This window comes from Cimex lectularius, unplaced genomic scaffold (genome assembly GCF_000648675.2).
Source record: "Cimex lectularius strain Harlan isolate CLEC.00 unplaced genomic scaffold, Clec_2.1 scaffold20, whole genome shotgun sequence".
In the NCBI taxonomy this organism is placed as follows: domain Eukaryota; kingdom Metazoa; phylum Arthropoda; class Insecta; order Hemiptera; family Cimicidae; genus Cimex; species Cimex lectularius.
The window spans coordinates 219,694-247,242 of NW_019392641.1; the positions used below are offsets into that span (position 1 = coordinate 219,694).

General features: G+C 34.7%; 1 protein-coding gene across 5 annotated transcripts in view; it reads right to left on the reverse strand.

Moving 5' to 3' along the window:
- The window catches only part of LOC106669929 (zinc finger protein 1-like), a 565,181-nt gene that overhangs the window by 213,969 nt on the left and 323,663 nt on the right, over positions 1 to 27,549 (reverse strand). The window lies entirely within an intron of this gene.

A 27,549-nucleotide genomic window follows, 5' to 3' on the forward strand; every position in this document is an offset into this window, starting at 1 on the left:
GGTTTTACTATATTTTTATTGCAATCTACATAAAAAATGCTGTAAAATGGTATATTCAAATAATTGATTTTAGCAAGAAGAAAGGCAATATAAAAATATTAAAAAGCGGAAAATTTCAACTTAATTTTTTTTTAGCGAAACCAGAGCCTATTCATAAAAAGTGGCGGATATTTGGGGTTTAATAAAAATACTTTTTCTATTTTTTAATTAAATTTAATAAAATATGTTTTTATGACCTGGTTTACTTGAAAAATATTTGGTTTTTAGAAATATTTTGGTTATTGATAAACTTTGATAGGCTTTGCCACATTTTTATTGCAATCTACGTAAAAAATTATGTATTGCATGACATAATTGATTATAGCAAATAGAACGGGTGGTTTTAGCAGGTGGAGCGGCGAAATAAAAATATTAAAAAACGGACAATTTCAACATTCAAATTTTTTTTAGCGAAACCAGAGCCTATACACAAAAAGTGACGAATATGTTCCTATATTTTGAGTGTAGAATCACCAAAAAACGTTTGGTCCAAATACGTGACACACCAACCTCGTCGGCCCCTTGTTAGTTCAATTTGACCAACAAAAACCAAGTTGTTACTTCCTTTTAACCCAAGTATTTTTATTTGCAAATTATAAACCTAATCTCACATCGAGTGGAATCCCTATTCGCTCTCTATATAGAGCCAAGGATTGTAACCAACATCAGCGGTTATTATTTAAAATCGTTTTTGATTCATCACCACTGTTATGAATCAAAAACTTCAGTCTGATTGTTGTGCAATAAATAAGATAGAAAAGGTAGGGTGTAGAATGACCAAAAATGTATGGTCCAAATTGGACACAGGGTCGTCCCTTTGTAAAGCAGGTTTAAGCACTACGCTTTAGTCTATGAAGTGTTGCAAATTAATTAAGATGTGCCAAACATTTGTTACTCTTCAAGATAATTTGAAAAAAAATAGAATAAAGAATTTTTAAGTTTTTCAATAATCACTGTTCACCATAAATAAAACGTTTATAAATATTTTTTTCTAATGAAGACAGCGGGAATAGGCGGACCAGGCTAATATGAGAATCCTTTGACAAATATAAGTATTATTTTGATCTACCATAATTACCCAAAGGAGGGGTCAGGGTGTGGAAAAAATCACGGATCCGAAGGGGTTGGAAGGGGTTGAAAGGAAGTCGGAAGGGACAGAAGACGCATTCATCCCTACACTCCCTCCGTTCTTTGAATGATTAGTATTATTTGTGACACAATGGATCCACTCAGAACTGGAACCTGTCGTCATAATTACCGCTAATTGGCCTTTTCCGGCCAGGCCCTTTTTTTTACCCCCGTGAAAATAAATGAAGGGGGTGGCAGAAGGGGAAAAAGAGAAACGACTGTCCACCGATATTTGGGGTAAAATCCGTTATATATTTTTACTTATGTGTTAAAATAATGGCTATTTACGGCAACATAATCGGTTCACATTATTAAATAATCTTACGTTGAAATAAATTATAAATAAAAAGCTTTATCTTCCCACTAATCAGCACATAGATGATACGTTGCCAGTACTTTCAATTAATGTCTGACCTTTCGACAAACAGAGTTAACAAGCTGTGAACATAGTCTTATTATTACGTATGTCCACTTGTCACTTGGAACCAATTAAGCAAAATTTCATTGTTTAAAGAAAAACAAAAACACTGACTAGGAGGAAAATAAAACATATACGCTTGTTTAGGGGAAAAACAGAAATCAACCTATGCAACTGACCTCATACAATGGAAGAAAATGGGATCTTGGCAGTAATAAGTCCTAAGATATGATGAGTCATATTCGATGGCTCATTAATCTGGTGGACTAAAGTTCAACAAAAACAAGGTGCCCCAAATCTAACCAGTTCACTAAGACTGAATCTATGCATCGCAGAGTCAATGTCAACAACTCCATCAGCTGCCCTAGAAACACTATTAAACCTACCCCCACTGGAAATGTTTATACACAAGGAGAAGCTGGGAAAATCTCATACAGACTCCAAAAACAAATAAATGGTTGGAAAATAAACATCGCGGGCATGCAATAATAACAAATAAACACAGACACATATTATGAGCGATACGGATTGAGTTTATGATCCTGCGTACATACATTGCATCACCCTATAAAGTTTGAACATACTAGAAAGAAAATTCAATTAGCTGTACACAAGGCACCAAAAGCAGTGAAGGAAGTACATCAGCTCGGTCTTTCAAAGTGAAATGCATGCTATCAATGCTTCCTGTAGACAGCCAAGCGGTTCTAAAAGCAGTAGTACGTATAAAGGACACAACCAAAACTTCTGAACCTGAGTAAATATATCAACCTTAAAGCTAAGGTTAAAACGAATGGTTCTCTTTAAGATCTTTTCGTTAAGCTTAAGGGTTTTATCAGACCTCAAAGCTTTACAAGCCCAAGGACTACCGTACGTGCCTGAACTTTTTCTCTCCCAGGAGGTGGACTCTCAGCCTGCGTAAGCTTTTGCAACCAACAGATGGCATCCACTCTCTTCTTCCGGAAATATCTGCACAGGATTGTTTCTGCAGTTCCAAATCTAAACAGATGCCTCTGGATTCTGCAGTGTATAGTCAGCAGTACATCTATCATTCTAGTCCTAGCGTAGCAACTTAACAGTATCTCTCACATAGGAATGGTAATAATGAATAGGAAAAAACCGTTCAGAGAAGGATCGGCAAGACTCTACGCCCACAAACTATAATTGGGATAACAAGATCAAACAAAAACTCCTCTGACCTCAGAATGAGCACAAAACAAAAGAGAAACCGACGAACTCTAAATGTGCCAAACCTAGTAAACTTAGGGTTAAAATAGCTAAGTACATTGCAGCAGCTGCTGCAGGGAATTCAGCGTAATGAACGGTTCTATACTAGTCAGTGGCATCTGAGAAACACCCTTGCAAATTAGATATACAATGACCTTAATTGTGGGTTATGTAATGAGAAAGATGAAACTACATCCTATATTATCTTCGAATGCGAAGCAACCGCTCAATTGAAGACATTAGTCTTATCTTTCGACTGAGTCATTGGCATTTTGAAAAAACTACTCTTCCTTCACATCTGAAACCAAAATCTGTACAGATAGTAACAATTCTTCAAGAAATGTTATACCTTTGACACTTAGGGAGCGTTAACATCTAACAACAACACTTCATAAATATTAGGGGTATTCACGATCGTTGTGTTAACCCTGTTAACTCTGTTAGGTCCTGTTAGACCGAGAAAAATGATGAAGTAAGAATCGGCTAGGTAACACTGCTCGATCTAACAGGCCAGGGTCAATGTTAGATCTTAGGTCGAAAATGTAGTCGCATTGCTATCTGTTAGGGCGTCGGTAACCAACATAGCAGCCATGCATTTAATAGCTGTTTTTTGTTTACACGTATTTTTATCCTTAAATACACATTAATTAAATCATACCAACACATTTCTTTTGTTAATTTCTGACCTGTCCTTATATTCTCATTCATAATAGATACATCCCATATCCTATAAAGTTGTAGGCTATTAGACGTTAGGATACAAGTTAGATATGTTGGAACGAATTGAAGCGTGTCATTTGTTACTACTTTTCGACTGCATAGATAGCATTTTGAATGAAAGATTTGATTAATTTTCCTTTTTTATTAACATCTGGCATCTTACAATTTAACAGAAAATGATAAAAAGAAAATGAAAACAAACAACAACAAACCTTCAAGGACTGATATAGCTTTATTTATGGTTCTACCAATCGCCACGCGCAGCATTTCGGATAAATTAACGTTTAACATGCTAAGAAAAGAAGGGGGGCGTTCACGATCTTACTGGACATTTCCCTATTGGAGGTAACATCTTACAAACATCGTTAATATCCCTGTTATTATAGTATGGGTATATGAAATAATTACAAATGGTGAATAGTAATATTTTTATAGATTAAAATTTGGCCAGTGTGCTTAACGGGAAACTGGATTTACCGAGCCGTGTGGGTACAGAGCATAGCGCGAAAGAGGGTGGTTTTGCCCTCGTATCGAATATGTGTGGGAATTTTGTACTTGTTTAAATTATCAGGGATCGCGTTATCCCCGTGGTTTCGCATCGTGTTTGCTTTAGCCGGATCGTCCCCGTACAATAATTCTCGGAAGCCTGACAAAGGTAATTAGGTGTATTCAGTATAAATTACATTTTTGTTTGTTTGTGTTGGTCGAGGCCGGCTGCGGATGGGAACTATTCGGCAAGTTATGCGACAGGGCGAATAGCTGGTAGCAATTACGGCCTGGCCCTCGGCTCCCTTGGCAATGCAATAAGACGGAATAACTTTGTGCCCAAGAAGGGAGGAGGTAAGGAGTTGTGGCTTAGGCCCTTCGGATTAATTATACATTAGAGGAACCCTGGGCAAGGAACAATAGCGGTCAAGGGTCAACCCCCCGCCCTTTCAATTAGCCTAACAAACTTCTTTGACCGCTCCCGGACAACTTTGATCCGACAACATTTAATTGCTTTCATTTTCTTGTTAAAGTCTTTCACGCTCTCCCGGCTCCTTATTACAAGGTCGATCCGTTTCAATTAAACTGAAACTTTACCCCATCTTCCTTATCCATCCACATCCTTTCGACCGGCATTCCTTTTAACTGGCTTTCCAAGATTCATTACCGAATATTTTTATGCTTTTGAACCTCAAAGTCTTCTCTTCCCTTTTAAAAGTTTAAATTAAGTCGCGAACCACTTTTACCCGTTATAAATCTATTTTTACATTTTTTTTTTTTTTTTGAAAACGTGATTCGCAATTTTAAATGATGAGATAAAAGTTTCGTACATGATCAATCTTGATTTGAACGAATAAAAATTTTCAGCACTAAATAAAATCATCGTGAAATGTTATATAATAAACCTGTTTATAAAAAAAAACTTTTTCTAAAATGAGTTTTGAATTTTGGAGGACCACGCGGCCTAGTGGCTACGGCAACCCAGTCGTATCGGCCACGCTAGCGGTTCTGGGTTCGAATCCTGGCTCAGTTTATGGCTTTTTAATTAAGAATAGAACAAAAACGTTTGGTAAATTTCTCTCCGAGACAACCAATGGTTAGTTTGATGTAAGTCCTCCTGTAAAAGGATTTACTTGTCTTTACTGGTTTTTAATTTCTACATTAAATTCACTCCCTGAATGACGTGAGTCAAATAGTCAAAAGTTTACACCGAAATATTTGCAGTATAATGCGTCATTGTCTTTTTTGGTAATTTACTAAATGTAGTAATTATGAGGAAGGTTTTTAATTGGTCTGTGAACATTTTACGATTTTGATTTATCTAATGGTTAGTAAATGCAAAAAAATATGCACAAAAATAATTGTTATATGAAATTGAATTTTTCCTGCTTGGGCCAACTTTTTGATTGTTCTTTTATGACTAATTTCTGAACATTGCTATTATAAGCACTCGGAAACAAAAGCCTAACCTAAAAAGAGTTTATTAAATAGTACAATTTAAGTTCAGTAAACCAGTTAATAAGACAGTCCAACTGTCGTATTTTTTGAATTCTGAAACTACACTTCCTTCACAAAACTTCAATTTAAACATGTTTTCTAGTATGTAGACTTTATAGCATTCTATAAAAAGATGTACATTTGAAAGTTTTTTTTTAAAAATCTGAACGTTAATAGTCTATTTATTTTCGCTGTTACTTATCTTTTCATAATACTAGAAAGCACATTATCACTATTATTATGTAATAAATTGGTAGGTATCTACGGAAGTAATAATTAATTTGACAATAGCGTGATCACAATTCAAATTTATTAATCTAATCGTTCACATGTAGCAAAAATCGAAAATAAAATCCTTTATACTATCGAAATAAACAAATTTAATAAACATTTACTGGGGGCAATTACGACGGTTTCAACCGAACCTGAAACATTTCTTTCAAGATATCACAAAAATACTCAAATCAAGTATATATCACTATTTTTCATTGTATCTTTTATTTTATTTTCGGAAAGGTTTACCTACTTTTTATGCTCCATAAAGTAATAAAGCTTTCGTAATTAATGAACGATAAAGGGATGTGTGGACTAAATCAATCATATCTGCTATGTTGTAATCTAATTTTTATTTAGAAATCGTGAGATGCGGTCTGATGTGATGTAGGTTTCAGAAAAACATTTTCTTTATCGTGCCAACGTTTCGATCTTTATTGAGATCATCTTCAGGGCTCAATAAAGATCGAAACGTTGGCACGATAAAGAAAATGTTTTTCTGAAACCTACATCACACCAGACCGCATCTCACGATTTCTAAATAAATATCGATTAACGCTCACTAATCACCACATACGTTGTAATCTAAGTTTTCTTCTTGACAAGTGATCATTCATAAAATTGTTTCAGTACCTTTGAGTATTAAATGTACCTATCCCTTCCTGAACTTCCAAAACATAATACTAAACTACCACTTCGACTTCTGTTCAACCCAAAACCCATAGCAACATTCAACTGGGATATCGAGTGTAGACGTCATATCTTGTAAGCTTGGATGAGGTGCCAAGGTGTTCTTCTTGGCGTGGTACAAACCTTCGATTCTCTCTGGCACCCGTCCTTCTTTCCAAGCCAAAGGCTTTTCTCCCCTTAATTTTACCCGATCGTAAAATCCTACCTGTCAGATAAGTATTACCAAATCAAACAAGATGCAGAGTTTTCCTTTTTCTTCTTTGTCGGGGCTGGATTACCGCAAGGAAATATCCTAGGTCCTATCCAATATACAGTACACTGCCGATATCCCTACGAATCCTTACACAATCTTTACTAAATTCGCATAAGACACTCTAATCCTTTTCTCGGATCAAACTTCGAACATAGCTTTCTCTAACATCCATCTAAATGAAATCCAACCACGCTCTGCCATGTGACGTTTTTAACACTATACTTAAACATACCTACACCGACTTCAGACATGGTAAAATATCGAGGCATGTTCCTCGATAAAATACTGTCATCGAATCCCCAATGAAAAGACAGAAATTTAACAAACGACAGCAAACATCAGCATAGTTACAACTGTTGGTTGATTCTATCAAAAATTTAAAACTGTTAATTATTGAGCGTACTCCGACCTATATGGACCTAATAGAACTGTGGGCTCCGCTAAACACTCCATTCCCAGAGAATTCAGTCACTGCAGTCAAAAGCCCTCAGTATGATAACCAACGCTCCATACCCTACATAAGGACCTCCAAATTGTTTTTGTCAAAGAATTCATCCTTTCCCGTTCCAAACAATTCCATAATTGCATAAGAATACACAGTAACTCTCTTGTCCAACAAATATGCTGCCTACAAAATCTCGCCGTTTAAGACGACATTGGTCAAAGGGTCTACTTAATAACTACTAGTCCGTCATAGGGTGATTTAACTTTTCCAGCCTTCACGCCATTTGAATTTTCAATGTAATACGTTTATGATTGATGTCAGTATTGATTTTGTTAAATAATACAATGTATATTGTTGCATCTCGAGATGTTGGTACATATTTCGCCCAATAAAAAAATATACCTTTGCAAGGACATTTAAAAAAGCTTAATAAGCTGCAATGAACCGAACGAAACAATCCTTCTTTTAATTTCTTATCCATTGTAGAATGATTCAACACTAAATAACGTTTGTTGTTTATATGACATTAAAAAAAACATGTCTGATTAAATTAACACAATGAGAGAGTATTGCGGGCTTTCTCGGAAAAAAACCATCGTCGTCGTTGTTTATCAATTTTGTTTTCCATGAAAATTCGTGGAAAACCTTTTAGAGCGATTCTTTCATACAACATTGTTACAAATATGAGAACAGTCTATTTCTAGACCATTAGTAATGATATGAACAATTTGAGAAAAAAATTCCTTTAAAACACAACAAAACATTTTTGATTATTGTAAAAAATTCTATTCACTAGTTTCGTGGTCCGCTTGACCAATTAATATCTTCCAATTAATTCATTTGTCGCCGAGAATCAAACAGATTACACGATATTTGAAAAATGGCAAAAAAGAGGGAAAATTCGAAAGGTAGGTTGAGGTGGGAAGTTGGTGTCCGAGTGGATCGAAGTCATGATAGCTCAGGTGGTAGAGCAGCGGCGTATCTAGCCGAAGATGGTGGTTTCGAATCCCGCTCGTGCCATTGACTTTTTTATCTCAACTAAAAACCTTAATTAATTGTAACATTTACAAGTTTGGTATTGATTATATCTTATTGGAAATTTAACGAAGTTCTCAATGTCATCAACGAATTTGTCCAAAACCTATTAGTTTTGGAGTTATCATTGTTTATTTGAAGCAAGGTCGTGAAATCATAATAAATCAGAAAAAGTGGAAAAAATGGAAACTTCTGATATTCGGACCATAGTTAACTCTTTAGACTTTTTTTCTCAACTAAAAACCTTAATTGATTGTAACATTTACAAGTTTGGTATTGATTATATCTTATTGGAAATTTAACGAAGTTCTCAATGTCATCAACGAATTTGTCCAAAACTATTAGTTTTGGAGTTATCATTGTTTATTTGACGCAAGGTCGTGAAATCATAATAAATCAGAAAAAGTGGAAAAAATGGAAACTTCTGATATTCGAACCATAGTTAACTCTTTAGACTTTTTTTTCTCAACTAAAAACCTTAATTGATTGTAAAAATTTACGTAATACATAGCATATATATCTATTTTTGTTTAACCGAATTGTATTTTTGGCTAATTATTTTTTCTGAGTCCTTTCAATAAAAATATTAAATGGACGAAATGTTATATAAAAACCGAAAACCTAATTTTTCTCTTTTCCTAAATAATTTTGCTTCAGAGAAATACAATATAATTTAATTTTTATGGGAACACTGTAGTATTTACGAATTACTCGATTATTTAAGAATGCCTCACAAAATTACAAATAAATTTAAATCGCATATATGTTAAATTGTATATTAATTCTTCGGTTTAGTTTTAATGATTTATTTTCAAAATGAATATATTTTCAACTATGGACATCTTCAGCAGAGGTTTTCTGATTTATCAGTCATACTTGACAACATTTTAATAATGATCTAGAAATGTTTAAATATTGACGAAGCGGTTTTTTTATATTGACAACGCCCAGACTGTTGTTTTTTATTGTGCGTTTTGTTTTCGATAACCTTTGTTGTGAATCTGTTGTTTACAGATCTTTTATATAAGTAGACATATTTTGTGTTTTGACGGAAAGTTACGAGGTTATTACGTTAGCATGTGTTGCGATGGAACCCCCTTATTATTGACATGCTTCCCCGATTCTATTTGCGTTAAGGGTTGAGGGTCGTTGCCGAATCTTGGACGGAGGGGGCTAATTATCAAGAGACCGAGGAGAAGTTTGGAGATAGCTAATAGTATAATCCATTAGCGTAGTTTAGGGAATGTCCAGGTCGGGGGTAATGGAATCTTATGTAGCCCCGAAGGCCAAGTACCACCAATTCTCCTTATCTCACATGTAAATGTCCCCGAGCGTTTAATACTATGGTCTCATCTTACAATCAATTATGAGCAGGGTCCGCGTACGTTTTCCGGCCCGAAATTTGATATTCACGAACAAAACGAAGAAAACAGAAATTGCAGAAATTTTCTCGTAACCCGAATTGTTCCGAAGATTAAAAGAGGGCCTAGTGTTAATTCACTCCCCTGAGCAGAGGTGGTCATTCGGGCTTTGCAGGTCAGCCTGGAATGCCCGCAGCTCCTGGAATTAATTAAAGGAGCCTTCCTGAAGGGTCAGCTTCGCCCATTACCTAAGTAAACCAAGAGGAAAGTCCGGAAGTACATTTTACTCCAAAACCTCAGTTTCAATTAACGCCAAGACCTATTAAGCAAGGGGAATAAGACTGCTTTTCGGCAATTGCACGACTGCCAGGTAAAATCTTATTATTATAAAGGAAAATTAAAACCTAGTAAAGAGGTTTGAAGGTGCCACGATATCAAAAATCCCAGCTGGAAAACTATTCTCTACAATGTTTCTTTTCTATTCACCAAAGAATTATATTAAAGCACCGAAATCCCCATCACTACTGGGGAAAAAATTGTCTGGGCCGATGAATATGCGTGGTGTCCGACAAGAAGGAATTTTATCATCTATATTGTTTTCCTTTTTAATTTTATTTTCGTTTTGATTAAGTTCACGGTGGTTGAGATGGGAAGTTGGTGCCCGAGGGGATCGAGGTCACGATAGCTCTAGTGGTAGAGTAGGGGCGTATCAAGCCGAAGGTCGTGGGTTCGAATCCCGCTCGTGACACTGACTTTTTTATCTCAACTTAAAACTTTAATTAATTGTTTTGGTTAAGGTTGATTCTTCATATTATCATGCTAAGCCTTACATGCAATTGAATTCTAACTCTTGAAAACTTTAGAAAGAAAATTAGACGAATTTATCAAAATAAACCATAATCGGTCCGCTCAGTTTCGCTAGTTTTATTGATCTCGTATACAATTTAGCTATAACGTGTTAACTATTGGCAAAAACCTAAAACCTTAAGCGTTAGAGTGTTGAATTAAGGTTATTTATAAGGTTTAAAAACAGGCAAATTACATAAAATTATGAAAATGTCGGTCAAGAAGGAGATTGCATCGGTTTCTAAGAGGCGGGCTAAAAATATTAGCTTATTAGCAGATTGTCATCCAAAAAACGACCTGACCTTAAGAAAAATTACAAAACCTAAATCGTTTTGTTTAAATATAAACTCGGTTTAATAATAGATACGTTAAATCCGAGGAAGAACTAGTCGAAGATTAATGGATTTCGAGGTGGCCCGTAATTGAGAAGGTATCCGGTTCTGTAGGAGCTAGAAACAATTTAGTCCTCCCCTGCAATTAATTAAACCTGTGTCAGATAATTTAGCAACAATAGCTACACAGCGGTAAACAAGAACTTCTAATATAACTGCGATAAATCATAAAAGCCGTACCTTTCTTTTACGAATGCCAAAACATAGTAAAATGGTATTAACTACCTATTTTTGAGATCTGCCGGTTTTAGTTGTTTGCTTTTATTTTATTTTTAATTTACCTGACAGTAGTAAAAGAATGAAATTTACATAATAATTTGAACTGATTATTTTGCCAAAATCCGCATTGAAGTACATGAATAAAAAATATATATATTTCAGGCCTGCGATGTGCATAATTTGTAGCTTGGTAGTTTTCTATCATTTTCATTTGTTTATCCTCGCCGTCTAACAGCTTTTCGCAATCTTCAGTGATGTTCTATTCGGTTGATTTTGGATGTTTTGTATTGAAAATATACTAAAATAGAAAAGCGTCCAACAGATCAGCACAGCTACGATAGGTAGACGAAAAATAATCTGAAACGACCAAACTATAGCTTCAGCACCCTCAAACCTCAACAAGATTACGGGCCGTATTTAATTTTTGTAATATTAATTGCTATTAAATATTAATCCATGTTTTAGTGGTCAATTGACAAAGTTACTTCTTTCAATTAATTATTCTTTTTATGTAAGGTATTGGTTGAGATAAAAAAAGTCAGTGTAACGAGCGGGACTCGAACCCACGACCGTCTCGGCTCAATACAAACCTCTCGGGCACCAACTCTCCATCTCAACCTACAACCGATCGAACTTCTTTTTGCCATTTTCAACTGTCGTGTAATCAGGATTCGATTCTAAGCCAGTTATGAAGTGGCCACGGGGAGCTGTTTAGTGAAGTGTAACTACTTTTACTTATTAAATATTACTCCATTTATCTTTTAGTGGTCAATTGACCAATTACTTCTTTCAATTATTATTTTTATGTAAGGTTTCGGTTGAGAGAATCGAATCCTGATTACACGACAGTTGAAGATGGCAAAAAGAGGGAATTCGAACGGTTGTACGTTGAGATGGAGAGTTGGTGTCCTAGAGGATCGAGGTCACGATAGCTCAAGTGGGAGAGCAGCGGCGAAGGTGTTAGCCGAAGGTCGTAGGTTCGAATCCCGTTCACTGACTTTTTTATCTCAACCAAAACCTTATATAAAAAGATTAATTGCTATGTTGAATCGTCTAGCTTGCATATGTTTAAAGTGATATTTGTATCAGTATTACTTTGTCTGCAATGATGATTTCTTAGGATAGCCTAATCACTAGGTTTACTATGAATATTCAGATCTTTATTTATAATTAAATTAATGAGGTTTTGGACATTATATACGTTTGATCATTCAATTTTTTTGTAAATCTTATTTCAATGTTATTTAATATAACTGAACTTTCACCACGAAGGGTTGTGCTGACCCTAGGGTCTATACAAGGGGAGTTCACTACCTTGTTTTAGGGCTGGGTCCCTATTATCTTCCTTAACCCAGATGCCCAGGAGATCCTCGATTCCCAACCAACGGGCCTTTTCGACAGCTCATTTCAACAAAATATAATCTATCCATAAAATCCATAATACAGTGGCACAAAAAAATACATTCACACCTATGATCGGTGGAATATTCGATATTCTTCTATCGACCCACGCACAATACCTATATTAAATTTTTAGGAAGTTTTCGTGTTATTTTTGCACTGTTTATGGACATATAGCGTAATTCTGGAAGTTTATGTTAATAAAATTGCATTAAATAATTGAGACGGAAGTTAGGACATTATATTTAATTGCTCTTTCATTTCAACCAAAAACCTTAGATAAAAAGAACCTTAGATGACCACTAAGCAAATATGGAGTAATTAATTAACTAAAAAGAAGTAATTACTTCACTAACAGCACCCTTGGGCCACTACATAATTCGCTGAGAATCGAATTCTGATTACACGACATTTGAAAATACGGCAAAAAGAGAGAAAATTCGATCGGTTGTAGGTTAAGATGAAGATTTGGCGTCCGAGGAGATCGAAGGTCGTGGGTTCGAATCCCGCTCTTGACACTAGCTTGTTCATCTGAACCAAAAACCTTAGATAAAAAGAATAATTAATTGGAATTATATTTAACGAATAGAGAAGAATGTTTTTAATTAATTCGAGGATGTGAAAATATCTGAGGCCTTAAGGTATAAATATGTACAGTAGAAATCCGTTTATCCGGACTTGAAGGGAGCGGGACTTGTCCGGATAATCCTTAATTTGTGATTTTATTAGTATCGTGTCATAAAAACGGAAAAAAACGCACATAAGAAAGTGAACACTTATTCATATATCAAGTAACATTTAAAGTAATAGATAGTTTTATTTTTGTTTAAGTCTGGACACGCGTCTTGAAAAATTTATACGTAAAAAAATGCCCAATAAAAATATACGTAAAAAAGAACTTTTAATGGCAGACAACATAATGAACAACACGACACAAAATTTCTAGTGTTTTAAAATATTATGAAACTTGTTTTATTATTTATTTTGTTATTGAATTTTTCTTTTTTTTTTTTTAACAAAAACATACTGTCCGCCTCTCCGGCCTGTTCGATTATGTGACTAGTGTAGGGGCGATTTGGTGTCCTTTTCGAATTTCGAACGACGAATTAAAGGTCCCTCGGTTGAATTATGAATTTAAAAAAATTACAATACACACATCGAGAGGTATGAAAAATTTATAAAAATTGTGTGGTGTTTGGTGACCGTTAATTAATGATTAGTTGAAGATCGTGAGACTATACCAGACCGTATCTCACGATCTCCAAATAATTTCGGGTTTCCACTGTATATAAGTTAATTTTTCTAGCCAGTCGTTTCTGAAGAATGGAGACCGCAGAAAACGATAAAATGCAATTGCGGGAGCAAAACCTCATGAAAGGGGAATGTTTTTTCACGGATGAGGAAAAAGAAGTGGCCGGGTTGAGATCTCCTTTTAGGCGAGAAGCATCGAAACGGCCGAAGGTGGAGGCGCCGTGGGGACGGAACCACCCCCTTTTGTTTCCTATCTCGTCCCACCCCCGGCATGGGCAGATCCCCCGGCCTCAATCACCGCCTCACAACAAATGGCATCGACACCCTATCCGGGAGGATATCGGAATTTTAAAATAGAACGAGTTCAATTGCTCAACCCGATTCAATCCTATTGTGTTCTGAAAACCAATCCGTCTCTGTTTGCAAAGTAGTCAGCTCGGCCCGGAAATCACCGATTTTATGGACCTGATTTCCTTATTTTAGGGCTCGAATTAATTCCATCCGACCCGTTGTCAAATGAACGAAACCCAGTTGCGGAAGAGGGAATTGCGGGGTGAGCGTTAAATGTCCACCCCCATTTTTCGTAAATAATCAAAATATCGAAATTTCTTCATACGTTCGTCATTCAAATGTAAACAAAATTCTTTTTTTTTTGCACAAAATTTATTCTTAAAAAAAAATAACTGAAAACATATCATTTTTCGATTATAATTAGCTTCTTTCCAAACAAATCCCTTCCTCCAAAATGATAGTTTTTTTAATTCCGACATTTAAAAAGAGAAATTGTCCTCCTTGTCTTCAACATCAACAAAATTAAAGGCAGTAAATTTGGAAAAATAAAATATACAGTTAGTTAAATTTTTGGATTAAACCAATATATTTAAGAAACATTCTGGTTTAGAATAGAATAGTGTTCATTATTATTACATCCCAAAAGATACATTTTCTTGTACAAAAAAACGTTAACTGCACAGTAACTTAAAACACAAATAACTTGGGCTGTGTCCGTCTGCTGAGTTGACTTAACAATAATTACCCGTATCAACCCGTCGGGATGCCGGTGTTTTTGAAAAAAAGTAAGTAAAAAGTATGTCGGGTTCGAATGCAGGGCCGCTGGATTCGAACCCCGGACCTTTACTTTACAGTGATGAGCGCCGTGTCAACTATAAATCGTTGCGGCCACCGACGCCCCTATCGTATTTTATCACTTTAATATATAAACATACTTAATAAAAATACTCCACTCCTATCTATTTTCCAGACAATTCTGAGTTTCCTGTCGATTATCCTATTATCCGAGCGACATTGGTACTGGTGTTCCTCAAGGCAAAATACTTGGACCCATATTGTTCTTTGTATATTTTAACAAAATACCACGCCGAAAGATATTAAAAACGGTCGTTAAATCAGACCATAACGCTCTATACCCTTCCTCTTGAATGATAGATACAATACTGAACTGATAGGTAACGCAATGCGCTGCTTAGAAAGTTAATGCAGCCTTTGTCTAACTGAAATTATTTTAATAAAACGGAAAATTCAGCGTAGACCGTTGTTATACAAGTGTCATTGTCATGGTCTAAGCCGGTCAAATTAATGAACCTCTCCAGGTAAATGATAAAGGGTATAAGAGGAAAACGGCTATTCCCCTTCTTTTACCTCTGGTCTGTCGCCAGATTCCAGTCTGTCATCGGCCAAAAACCTGCTGTACAAGGTGGTAGTCGGACTATTGCCCTGGTATATGTGCCCTCCTAATATTGCCAGGAGGTTGTGCTTGGTTTTTTACGTTTATGACAAACACCCAAGGAAATCGAATATAACACATGAAAACACATCGGAATTGCACACAGCGATAAACATGTTAATGGTGATGGAATACATGTAATGAATGAGAATGTAACCGTTAAATTTTTTTCACGATGCTACTACTGGCATAATCTGCTGCCAAAAGGTAAATATAGTTGGGATGAAAGGTGCGTGATCTGAAGAATAAAGACTGCCTTTGCTGTGGCTTTTGATTAATATTCAATGATTAATCATTTTGTTAATTTTCTAAATTTATGATTAAATCCTACTGCTCGGGCAGGAATACCCTACAGAACGGACAAAAAAACACACTAATCAAAATAACGTTTTGTTAATCGAAAGCCATGGCCAAATTTGAAAAACGTCAAATTAGTACTCTTACTATTTTTATTAAATTAAAAAAAAAAACTAAATAAAGTTTGTAAGGCGTGAGTTGTTATCTATAAACAAAACTTACATTCTAATCAAGGTTACAGGATGAATCCCCATCTTTCCAAAAGTATAGATAAACAAAAAACTCATACATTAATTCTGCTAATTCCCAATTATATTCAGAATTTACTATTATTATTTGGAGGTCGTGAGTTACGGTCTGGTGTGACGTAGATTTTAGAAAAACATTTTCTTTATAGTGGCAACGTTTCGATCTTTATTGAGATCATCATCAGGGCTCAACACGACAGACAAAAATGACATATCTGGACGGAAAACAAATACCTTGAGCCCGGAAGATGATCTGAATAAAGATCGAAACGTTGTCACGATAAAGAAAATGTTTTTATAAAACCTACGTCACACCAGACCGCATCTCACGACCTCCAAATAATGATTAAGGAACGATCACTAAACACCACACAATTACTATTGTGTTAATTAACTTCCTTTTACTTTTTATTGCTAATCATGGCTTTCCAGTAACATTCATTGTGAAATGAACAAAATCAGATGTACATATGTAAATGCATATATATTTTTAGTCTGTATAAAAAGTGAAATTTACATATCTACACGCAAACAAACAAGATAAGACAAACCAACCCTACTCCCTTCCAAAAAAGAAGGATAAAAATAAATAAGTATTGAACCAATAAAAGTCGCAAATTAAGATTTTTCTCAAATAATTATGATCAATTTCAACTATTTTCGAAAACGCCTCTCTTTATCCGAACTATTAGTGTTGTATTATTGAAATTAAGGTGTATTTCATTTAATAGTCGGAAACTTATATACCAATTGTTATGTTAGACATAGTGTTAGAGACTGTATTTTAGATATAATAAAAAGACTTTTAATTTTTAAATAAGTTTTTCCCAGTGAAAGATTTCCTTTTTGCCTCATAGAAGTTTTTTAGTTTTGATTTCATCAATTAGAAAGCAAAAAATTTATTTATTTTTTATTTGTCTTAAATTTACTGATTTTTTATGATTTGAAGTACATTACAACTACCTTTAGTTAAAATAATTTAAATTTTAGAGCTTCGCAGAAATAAATATGAATAAAAAATTAAATAACCTGTGCGATTTATAGAGTTTAAAATAGTAGAACAAAAAAAGTCACGATGTTTTACTGGGTTAGATGTCTTATTTAATAAATTATCACAACATAATTATAGGAGTTATATAATTTCTGAAAGGTTGTTTTCGGGTCAACCTTTCATGGCTAAACGTGAATCATCTAACTTTAGTGGATGAATATATTATTTTTTTATGCATAATTGATGTAAAAATGTCTATGGTATAAAAGAGACTGCAACTTGCAGAAAAAAACAACAATAAAAATGAACAAGGATATGGATTATAAAGGTCTCGGAGGAGCGCTGGCATTTCTCCCTCAGTTTAATGAATATGTTTTCCTGAAAACATATTCCTGTTCCTTCTACCCTTAGGCCAGCTAGCCCGGTCGTAATGAAGGCAGGATTTTATGAAAATAAATTCTTATTTCTTCGCAGGAGCGTGTGTGGCCCTGCGACGGGGGTAATGCTTTATACGGAGGAGGTGCCGGATGACAAATCATGAAAACAGCGTCATACAGACCCCAGGGATTCTCTTGCTCTCTCTCTCGCTCACATATTTATATTTGGGGATCCACCCACTAAGAAAATTTTTACAACTCCGGATAAGAATCTGGTATTTATTCTCCACGCCTATACGCCCCTAATATATCTCCCCGCCCGGCAGGGTTGTGCTTCCTCTTCAAATTGTTTTTCGCGGCTATCTTGATTTTACGCGATATTTCATAAATGTATGTGTGCCCTCGGATCCCCCAGACACATGGCGGGCGGATGGCCTTATCGCGAAACTCAATTGCGCATAAAAACTTCCTAAGTGGGGGAAGGAGAATAGTGATGTTACACAGGTCCGCCCCCTATCGCTTTATTGCCGCTTCTTTGATATTCCAAATTTTGATTGTACCACTTCCCCCCTCGGTCCTTTATCTACCTCAAGGACACAGCTACATCTAGTTCCCTTGTTTCGATAAACACGACATACATTAGCAAATAATTAATAAATAAAACGGAAAACATCTAAAATGATCAAATTATATCGAGAAACCCCTTAATTTGACTATATTTAAAAAAACGTTATATGGCAGAAATCAGCATTTCCTCATATTGGTATGAAATAAAAATAAAATTAGAAATATTTACGCATTTATTTTTTATCTTTGTTTTTCCTTGGTTCTCTTGAGGTCCTTGTCCTACAAATTTTCACTTATATTCCGTCTCCCATCATTTAACTTTGTCATTTTACTCTCCAGCACACTTTCTCTTTCTTATTCGTGCTATTGCTATTCTATTTCTCATCAGGGTGCCGGTGTTTTTGAAGAAAAAAACAAAACATTTGTAAGTATGTCCGGTTCGAACGCAGGGCCGCTGGATTCGAACCCGGGACCTTCAATTTACAATGATGAGCGCCGTGTCAACGCTAAACCGTTGCGGCCACCGACGCCCCCCTGTCACCATTTTATTAATTTTCTCATTCTCATATAATCTCATTTCTCAATTCAAATTGTATTTTTTCCCTTTATCAATCATGCCCACATTCTGTCTCACGCTTTTCTCTCATTTTTTGTCTCTTTACCTTCCCTTTATCTTTCTTCTCTCTCACTATTTATTTGTTTTTTATTTTCTCTTGATCTGTTACTTTCCTGCTTTGTTTCCCCCTCTCTCTCACTCGCTATTTTCTTTTCCCTTGGTCTGTCTCTTTCTCAGTCTTCTCACTCTCTCTTTTTCTTTTTCTACTTTTTAGTTTATCCGTCTCTTTCTCTGCCTTTCTCTTACTTTCTTTCTCCAATCTGTCGGTTTCTATGTGTGTCTCTCTCTCTCCCCATCTTTGGTTTTTTCTTCTTTTTCGTTTCCCTTTCTTTCACCCTTCTCTTTTTCCTTTTCTTATCCGTAAATTTCTTGCCCTTATCTCAATCCCTTTTTTTCATTCTTCATTTATACATTTATAAATTAATTATTTCTTTTGGTTGTTTAGTTCTGCTATGAAAGTCTATTGGAGATAGTTTGATCCTTGCTGAATCTCGAATGAAAATGGTTTTAACTAATGCATTAATTACTTTAATTATTTTTTAATTAAAATAATTAATTGATTGATTTATTTAATATTTTAATTAATTGCATTAATTACTTGATACCATATCCAAATATGGAAATTTAACACATTAAATGATTTTAATGTTTTTAATTTTGTACGCCACACACCAGACTTGATGCCCATAATGATCGAGTAAACATTATAGCATAATTATACTTGGCCTATGCTTAACGTTAGTTTATGTTGGATGACGTTCAGCGTTTCATGAGCAATTGTCTTTGAAATTAAGGTATGCTAATCCCAACATCGAAAATTCAATATGTTTGAAGAGAAGAGTTGTGATAATAGTTTTGGTCCTAAAATTGTACAGAGTTTAAGATAAACTCTAAAATTGTAGTACTAAACCGATACTCATACTGATACATGGAATAAAATGGTCCCAAAGGCGTTCGTATAGACCATAATTCCCGATGTATACAAAACATACAAACAAGGCTGAAAAGTGCAGGGAAGCCTAGAATCGGGGGCGGGGGAAATAAATAAATTTTTTACTAAACAGCGTAGAACAACATTAGAACGAATCGAATGAATAAATCTCATTGCGGGGCGCAGAAGTGATGCGACCAAATTGCCGAATTCCACTGCGACCCGCCAAAAAATAAATCAGACTTTCCAGCCTTTAGAGCCCGTAATGAAACTATCCAAGAGGATCCATTAGTCTAATATGGCATAAGCCTTTGTAAGATAATAAATTAATATTATTGCCTACTTTTTAAGTGCACTGCTATTATTTGGCAATGCAGCAACTCGGACGAAAAAATATGCAATGGGCTTTTATTTTCTTAAAAGTTCTCGTCTTCTCCGTCTCTCCCTTAGAAGAACACGATTCCATTATAACATATCCCTATAATAATTTACTACAAATACAACAACCAAATGTTTAATGCAGATCTCGTGAGTCATAAAAAATAGTGTGTTCCTGTAAATTTAATTAGATGAGTTTTGGAGCGATGACATAAAAAACTATCAAAAGCTAAAAAAGAAAGCATGTAGAAATCATCGACTTGGATCCATCAAACCATGTTCAAAGTACAGAACAATAAATGCGAATAGAACGAACAAAAAAATATTTTGTAAGACTTTATTGCAAAAATTGTTGCGCCCCGTTAAAAAAAAGGTAGTCATTCTCTGCAGTTCAATAGCAGACCGAAATCCATCATCAACTCCGCTTAAGAATTAACCTCTCGGTACAATCCCTTGAGCAACCCCTGATAGAAAAATCCTCCCCCGACCCAACAAGTGAATGTTCCGTTTAAATACTCTATTTCAGCAACAATGGGGTTGTGCCCATCATGTTGGAAAATCATATGATGTCTGACGTTTAAAGTCCTCAAGCGGTGTAGGTCGTCCATTCAAAAGTTGTGGTCATACTTGGCCTACTTTCTCTAAGCGATGGACTTTAAAAAATGTTACGCGGCTTTTAATACAAATAATCTTCTAAACGAACAAGAGGTGTGTAAGTCCACTACTTGATTTTGGTTTTTGTTTATTTTCTCTACGATTTTCACCTCGTAATAAATATTTACATTATCTTTTTACAAATAAAATGAAGGTTGATTTGATAAAGGCCATGATGAATATTCAATTACGTTGTAAACGGTGTGGTCAAATTTATCGTAGGACCTAAAGTTCAAATGATATGCCCAGTTTAAGGCAACTTAGAGTTCAACCGAAAAAAATGCAAAACAAAAAAATACCACCGTTATTGTTGAGAATCAAACAAGTGTCAAGGGAATTGTTTTGGTCCATTTTAGGAGTATGAAATACTCAAAGATTTTCACACATTCGTGAATCATCCTGTGTATAAAAGTAGAGCCCATGACCAAGACGCCCGATTGGCTGCAGTTAAAAAACAATACGCGAGAAAGATAAGAACAAGAAGCAACTATGTGCCCTATGACCTGAACTGTTTGTTAGCCCCCTAAACTACCCTCATCACTAATATAAAAATTGGGAATGTAATAATCGAAAAAGATAATAAACTAAAGACGGAAATCTTAGTTTCAAATTATACTCTTCTCGAAACAAATTAACCAATTTTAACACCGAATTTACTTACCCTTTCAATTTCAAATGAACACGTTCTTTAAAAAATCGAAAAACCTATGAGTTGGTATGAAATGAAAGCATGTAAATTAAAATATTTCATACTATCTTACGAGTAAGAAAGAGAAAGGGAGTGAGCAAAAAGAGAGATAGTGTCTACGAGGGAGTGAGAAAAAGTGAAGAGAGAGTGTGAGTGAGAGTGAGAGAGAGAGAGAAAGAGAGAGAGAGAGAGAGAGAGAGAGAGAGAGAGAGAGAGAGAGACCGTACTAGAGAATTTTTCTAATTAATTTTTACATTAAAAAATGCTTTTTACAAAACTGGATACAAATATTTCTGAAAACTAGAAATCATGCTGATAAAAATTGTAATATTACACTCTGTAACAAATGATAACATTAAGAATTCAGATAATATGTTTTATGTATATTGTGGTGTATTTGTTTACGCAAAATGTGTTTATTTAATACAAAATAACTATAAAATATAAACATATAAAAGTGCAAACCCAACAATGTAAGACATACATTATTGTAATGCTGGAACGACTAAAATTGTAATGTTTTTACTTAAGCGCGTTGAAATAAAATTGTTAAAGTACACATACATAAATTAGATGGAGAAATACATGCTGAATAAATATATACATTTTTATCAATAGTAATCGTAGTAGGCATATCGTTCCTAACCCGAATCATTTAAACATTATTTACAGACTTTAGAGTCGTAATAGCATTTGTGTAACTTATTCCAATAGTTATTGTGTTTGTTTTATGTATTTTATTATGTGGAATATTGAATCATGAAATATTATTCTGATGAGAATCTCGAATCGCTAAAGACTAGTAATGCTATGAAAATTTGAATCCGACCAAGCCGAAATACTTAAGATCTCCGGGATTTAAACAATTCGTCATTACGCACGAGCAACACCAGAAATTGCATTCCAGCCCCATGCCGGATTAATAGGGCCGGGTCAAAGGTGAAACGGAACCGACGGTAAAAACCGGAAGGGCTTCGGCCTCCGGCTTAGGGACAAAGGTGGAGCCGGCTAATTGCTAATTTCAAAAGCTTTTCCAGAGGCCAATTCTGGAAAGGAAGACAATGGCGTCTGCACTGGTTCCTAGTTCCTCGGCAAGGCTCTTATCTTAACGAGGGACAGGGTGACTGGCCCGGCCCGTCCGAGATACCAGGCCTCACTTTCAACAAATCACTTCCTACGCTCGTTAGCAACTTGATAGCCATTAGCGGAGGGAGGCCGATAGAGGTACATTTCTAATAACACGTCCTCGCCGAATCTGGTTTCCTTTCACCGAGGAGGGCAAACACCTTCTTTTTTATCCTTCATACATTTCTCGATAACGTCGGCATTCGTAAAATTAGGAATTTCTCCAAGATTAACTCGTGAGAAATTCGTACATAAGACATATATTCAGAGCTACTTTTCGAAAAGTACGTGTATCGCATATTTATAACATAACATGACTGTGAACGCTTTTTGAACGATATGCACGGACGGGTTTTATTAACGATAGACACGTTCTTAAATTAGTAATCTTTAATTAAATCTTTAATTAGTTCTCCTGAAATTAAATAAGTAATCTTACATTATCCAAACTACTATTCACATACTAATGAAAATCTATAAAAATAATCCTATTCGTCTTTATTTCTCGAGTCTCGTGGATTTTCCACAAATCTTTATTAAGTAATAATATTTTATTTCGTATACCTTATCAGAACATACAACGTGTGATTAGTGGCCGTTAGTCGATGGTTATTCAGAAATCATGAGATGCGATCTGGTGTAGGTTTCAGAAAAACATTTTCTTTATCGTGCCAACGTTTCGATCTTCATTGAGATCATCTTCAGGGCCTGGGATTTACAAACATTGTTTAAATTTACTAAATACATCTAGGATGTGGAAGAAAAGTGAATTTATACAACGCAAAAAAATATTTTTTATATTCAATCAAAGTATTTCTACTCACTCAAAGTGTTTGTTTTCTGCTTTATATTGAAAATAAATTTTTTTTTTTTTTTGCATTGAATAGATTCACTTTTTTCCACACCCTATATGGATCTCACGATTTCTGAATAACATACAACTTTCATTTTACAATTTAATTTTATAGCTAATTTTACGATAATTTATTTAATTGGAAGGGAGAAATGCCTTATATATTTTTCAGTCAAATTAACACTTTTTAATTTGAATGTAACCCTTTTGTAATCAAATTAATGCTTTTTAATTCTTTAATTTATATAAAGCGTTATACAAGGACAGAAGATAGAAATATAAATAAATATAATCCATTTATGTTTTGTGGCTTAAAAGATCAACTTACTTATTTCAATTATCTTTTAATTAAGTTCTTGGATGAGATAAAAAGTCACGAGCGGGATTCGAACCAACGACCTTCGGCTCAATACGCTGCTGCTCTAACCCTTGAGCTAACGTGACAAAAGAGTTAGTACCTTGAGCAGGATGATTATGCCATGATAGCTCAAGTATAGAGCAGCGGCGAATTGAGCCGAAGGTCGTGGGTTCGAATCCCGCTCGTGACACTGACTTTTTCATCTTAACCAAGAACTTACATAAAAAGAATATGTGTGGTGATTAGTGACCGTTAATCGATATTTAGAAATCGTGAGTCGACTCTCGACACGACATGCAAGAATGGCACAATTACATAGAAGACAAACACTTTGAGCCCTGAAGATGATCTCAATAAAGATCGAAACGTTGGCACGATAAAGAAAATGTTTTTCTGAAACCTACATCACACAAGACTGCATCTCACGATTTCTAAATAAATATAAAAAGGATAATTAATTGAAAATTAAATTATATTTCACAATATTTTTAATATAGGCTGGGTTAAATAACCCCTTCCCCCACGGTAATAAATTACTTTTACTGTTCATAGGTTACACCCCCAAGTACTCTATACTCCTCGGGGCCCTATGTAAACCAAAATTCCCGTTTGTTGAGATTTTTGAATAAATATAATAAACACAAATTTGTGTATTATTTTTTTAATTTGAGAAATATGAAAAATCGTGGTTTTAAGAGCCAAAGTATATTATTTTAAACAAATAAAAAAAGCATTTTTTAATATAATTTTTAATTAATTAATTTACATATAGTTCATAACTATTTACATTTAATTTTTCAAAGGCAGAAATTTTAATTTACATGTTTTCGTTTCAAACCAATAAATATTTATATACACTTTACCATTTTTATTTCTACGTGTCTAAGTCGAGACAGTATTAATTTGAGAATAAAATTTTTAAATTGCCTGGGTTAGATATGTCCATATTCTGTGGTAATGATGTAATTCTGCTGAATATATGTTTTTAGATTAACCACAAGGAAAAGCACGTCTGTTTTTCTTATTTTCGTTTCGAAAAAAATTCTAGTAAAAACTAGAGCGAAAATTAACCAAGCATAAAACATGCATATTATAATGTGCATGTGGAACGTGATTAGTTTGTGATTGAACGCCCGGTCCAAAAACAATCGACACGACCAACAGTCCACAAATTACGCCCAATTAATTTTCCGTCCGCGTTTCCTGCGGGCTCGTTATTAGTATGTGACATCTCGATCCGCTTTACCGACGGTTTCTCTCCGCACCCTCTAAATTATCGTTATAGATTCTGTTTGGGATGTGTGTGTATAAATAGTGCCCGGCGGGTTGACATTACTGGCAAACGCTATGCCCAGTACGTGTCTAATGGTCAAGGCAGCTTCCACGTATCTACCAGCCCACACATTCTCGTTATAGCCGGCCACCACAGATTCCCGATTTCCTCTCCACCCTCGAGCGGCCTCCCTTTTTCACTTCTTCAACTGCCAATCGTTACGGTTTCTTTCAATTGATAAAGAGCCGAACGATAAAGCCATTACAGCTCTTAGCCAGTATTACAGCCAATGCTGTTTCTATAGAACTCAGAAATATATGAGACGTTTTCAAAAATCAATAATAAAAATAAATTCGGCCACCAAAAAGTCCTAATTAACGATGGTCCGAATCTCAGCAGTTTCCGAGTTACTCCACTTTTTTTTTTTTTTTAAGATTTCACGACCTTATTTCAAATTAACAATATTAACTCCAAAACTGAAAGGTTTTGGACAAATCCGTTCATACTATTGAAAACTACATTAAATTTGCAATACGATGTGATCAACACTTGTAAACGCGGGTGAAATAAGCATTTTAGTAGCGAGAACTTTGAATTTTTTTTTTTTCAGAGTTGAAATACTAAATAAATCCACTATGGTGATTCTAAACTTCTATTTCCAAACCTAGAGATCAGCAAATTTCGTAAAAACGTTCAAGTAAAATAAATAATAAATAAAAATAAAATAATACATAAAATAAATAATCAAAATTTCAGTCGTGTTGGTAAATAAATAAACAATTGCACTATTTTGGTTTCGAACGCAAATTAACAAACGTTTAATAAATTCATTCAAAATTTCCTTTTTTTTAACGAGGGTATTTCAACTACAAGGTTATAAGAACCCTCGGAGTGCTGATGTTTTTGAAAAAAATCCCATTTGTAAGTATGTCGGTTTCGAATGCAGAGCCGCTGGATTCGAACCCGGGACCTTTACCTTACAGTGATGAGCGCCCTGTCAACGCCTAAACCGTTGCGGCCACCGACGTCCCCGAAAATTTCCTTAAGTTTACATTTTTCTTAAATCTTCCCACCTTAATAACCCGTCAACTACGGTTACGGAAAGGTTTACCTTTCCTTTATCATATTCTTCATCTTTGAAAAAAGTAATTTAAAAAAAGTAATTACGCTGTAAATACTCTAAAAAGAATACAAAATGGAGTACGTTTGCTGAAATTTGCTGGTCTCTTGGTTTGGAAATCGTAGTTAAGTAGTTTGATTAATGGGTTTTTGTATAATTATTATTCCCCGGAATAAAAGACTTTTAAAATTCAAAACGGTTTTAGTTCATTCATTCACAATTTATTTAAGTTTTTTATTATTATTGATAGGTCTACTCTACCAATCCGTCAAACAAGGTTTTTTCCTTTCCTTCATAAATTTCTTCATCTTTGAAAAAAGTAATTAAAAAGGAAATTACACCAAAAGGATATTAAAAAGAGTTTTATGAAATTGGTTGGTCTCTAGGTTTGGAAATAGTGGTTTAGAATCACTATAATAAGTTTTTCAACTTTGAAAAAAGAAAAAAAATTTTTTTTTCAACGTTCACGCTGCAAAACGATTATTTCAAGAACGTTTACAAGTTTAGTATTTATCACATCTTATTGGAAATTTAACGTAGTTTTCAATGGTATCAACGGATTTGACGAAAACCTTTTAGTTTTGGAGTTACCATTGTTTATTTGAAGCAAGGTCGTGAAATCTTAGGAAATCCGAAAAAGGGGAATAACTCCGAAACTGTTGAGATTCAGACCGTAGTTAGTTAGGACTTTTTGGCTTCATTTTAAATGTAGAATCTACTGGCAAAGTTTGTAATACGAATAGCCGAACACCCTGTATTATTGGAGCTGTATTGGAAGTGGGCGAGCGAAATGTAGTGGTTATATGATGTGGATGCAGTTATGTTAACCGACCGACACAGAATTTATTTATATATATTTTTTTTTTTTTGGGGGGGGGGAGGTTGATCTATTCTATCGACATCTCTATCTAAGTAAGAACCTGTTTTTTGGGAATGGGTAGCTTAGTGAGGTTCAGTTATTTAACGATTGAAAAAAGTAGTTTAGGAATTTAGTGAGTTAGCATGTTAATTAGATTAAGTAATTGGACGATTTCCACAAGTGTGTATACTCGTGAGTGATCGAGTTAGTTGTGTAGTCGTCAACCGAATGTTTTAGTACGTTAGTGATCCAGGGATTTTTAAGTTTAATAAGTGTACGATTTTCAGACTGAGCGAGATAGTCTGTATACGAATTTGTTAGTCGGTCAGGGATAAAAAGATTTAAGAAACGAGTGCACAGGAGAGTTCTGAATCGAACAGCGAGTTGGAATGTGAATTAGTTACTTATAAGTTATGAGTTGCAAAGTAAAATATTTAGTGACTTAGTGAGCTAGATAAACACTGGCCGATAATCTGAGTGTACAAGAGAACAACGTTGTAATTAAGTTTAGGATAGGTCAAGTTAAATTAAGTAAGTGATCAGTGATTCTTAAGTTTATAATAGAAAGATTTAGTGAGTAGAAAATCATTGTACCAGTGATTGAATTTCGTAGTTGATAAGTGATCGAAAGAGTTAATGACTGTATGAGTTAGTTATTTAATAAGAAAGAAAATTATATAATGAATTCCTAAATACAACCTTTGCTCACTGAGCGAGTTAGATAATTGTGAATTTAATTTACGATTAAGTGAGTGAAAGAGTAGAGTAGTTCAGAATTGAGTTACAAATTGA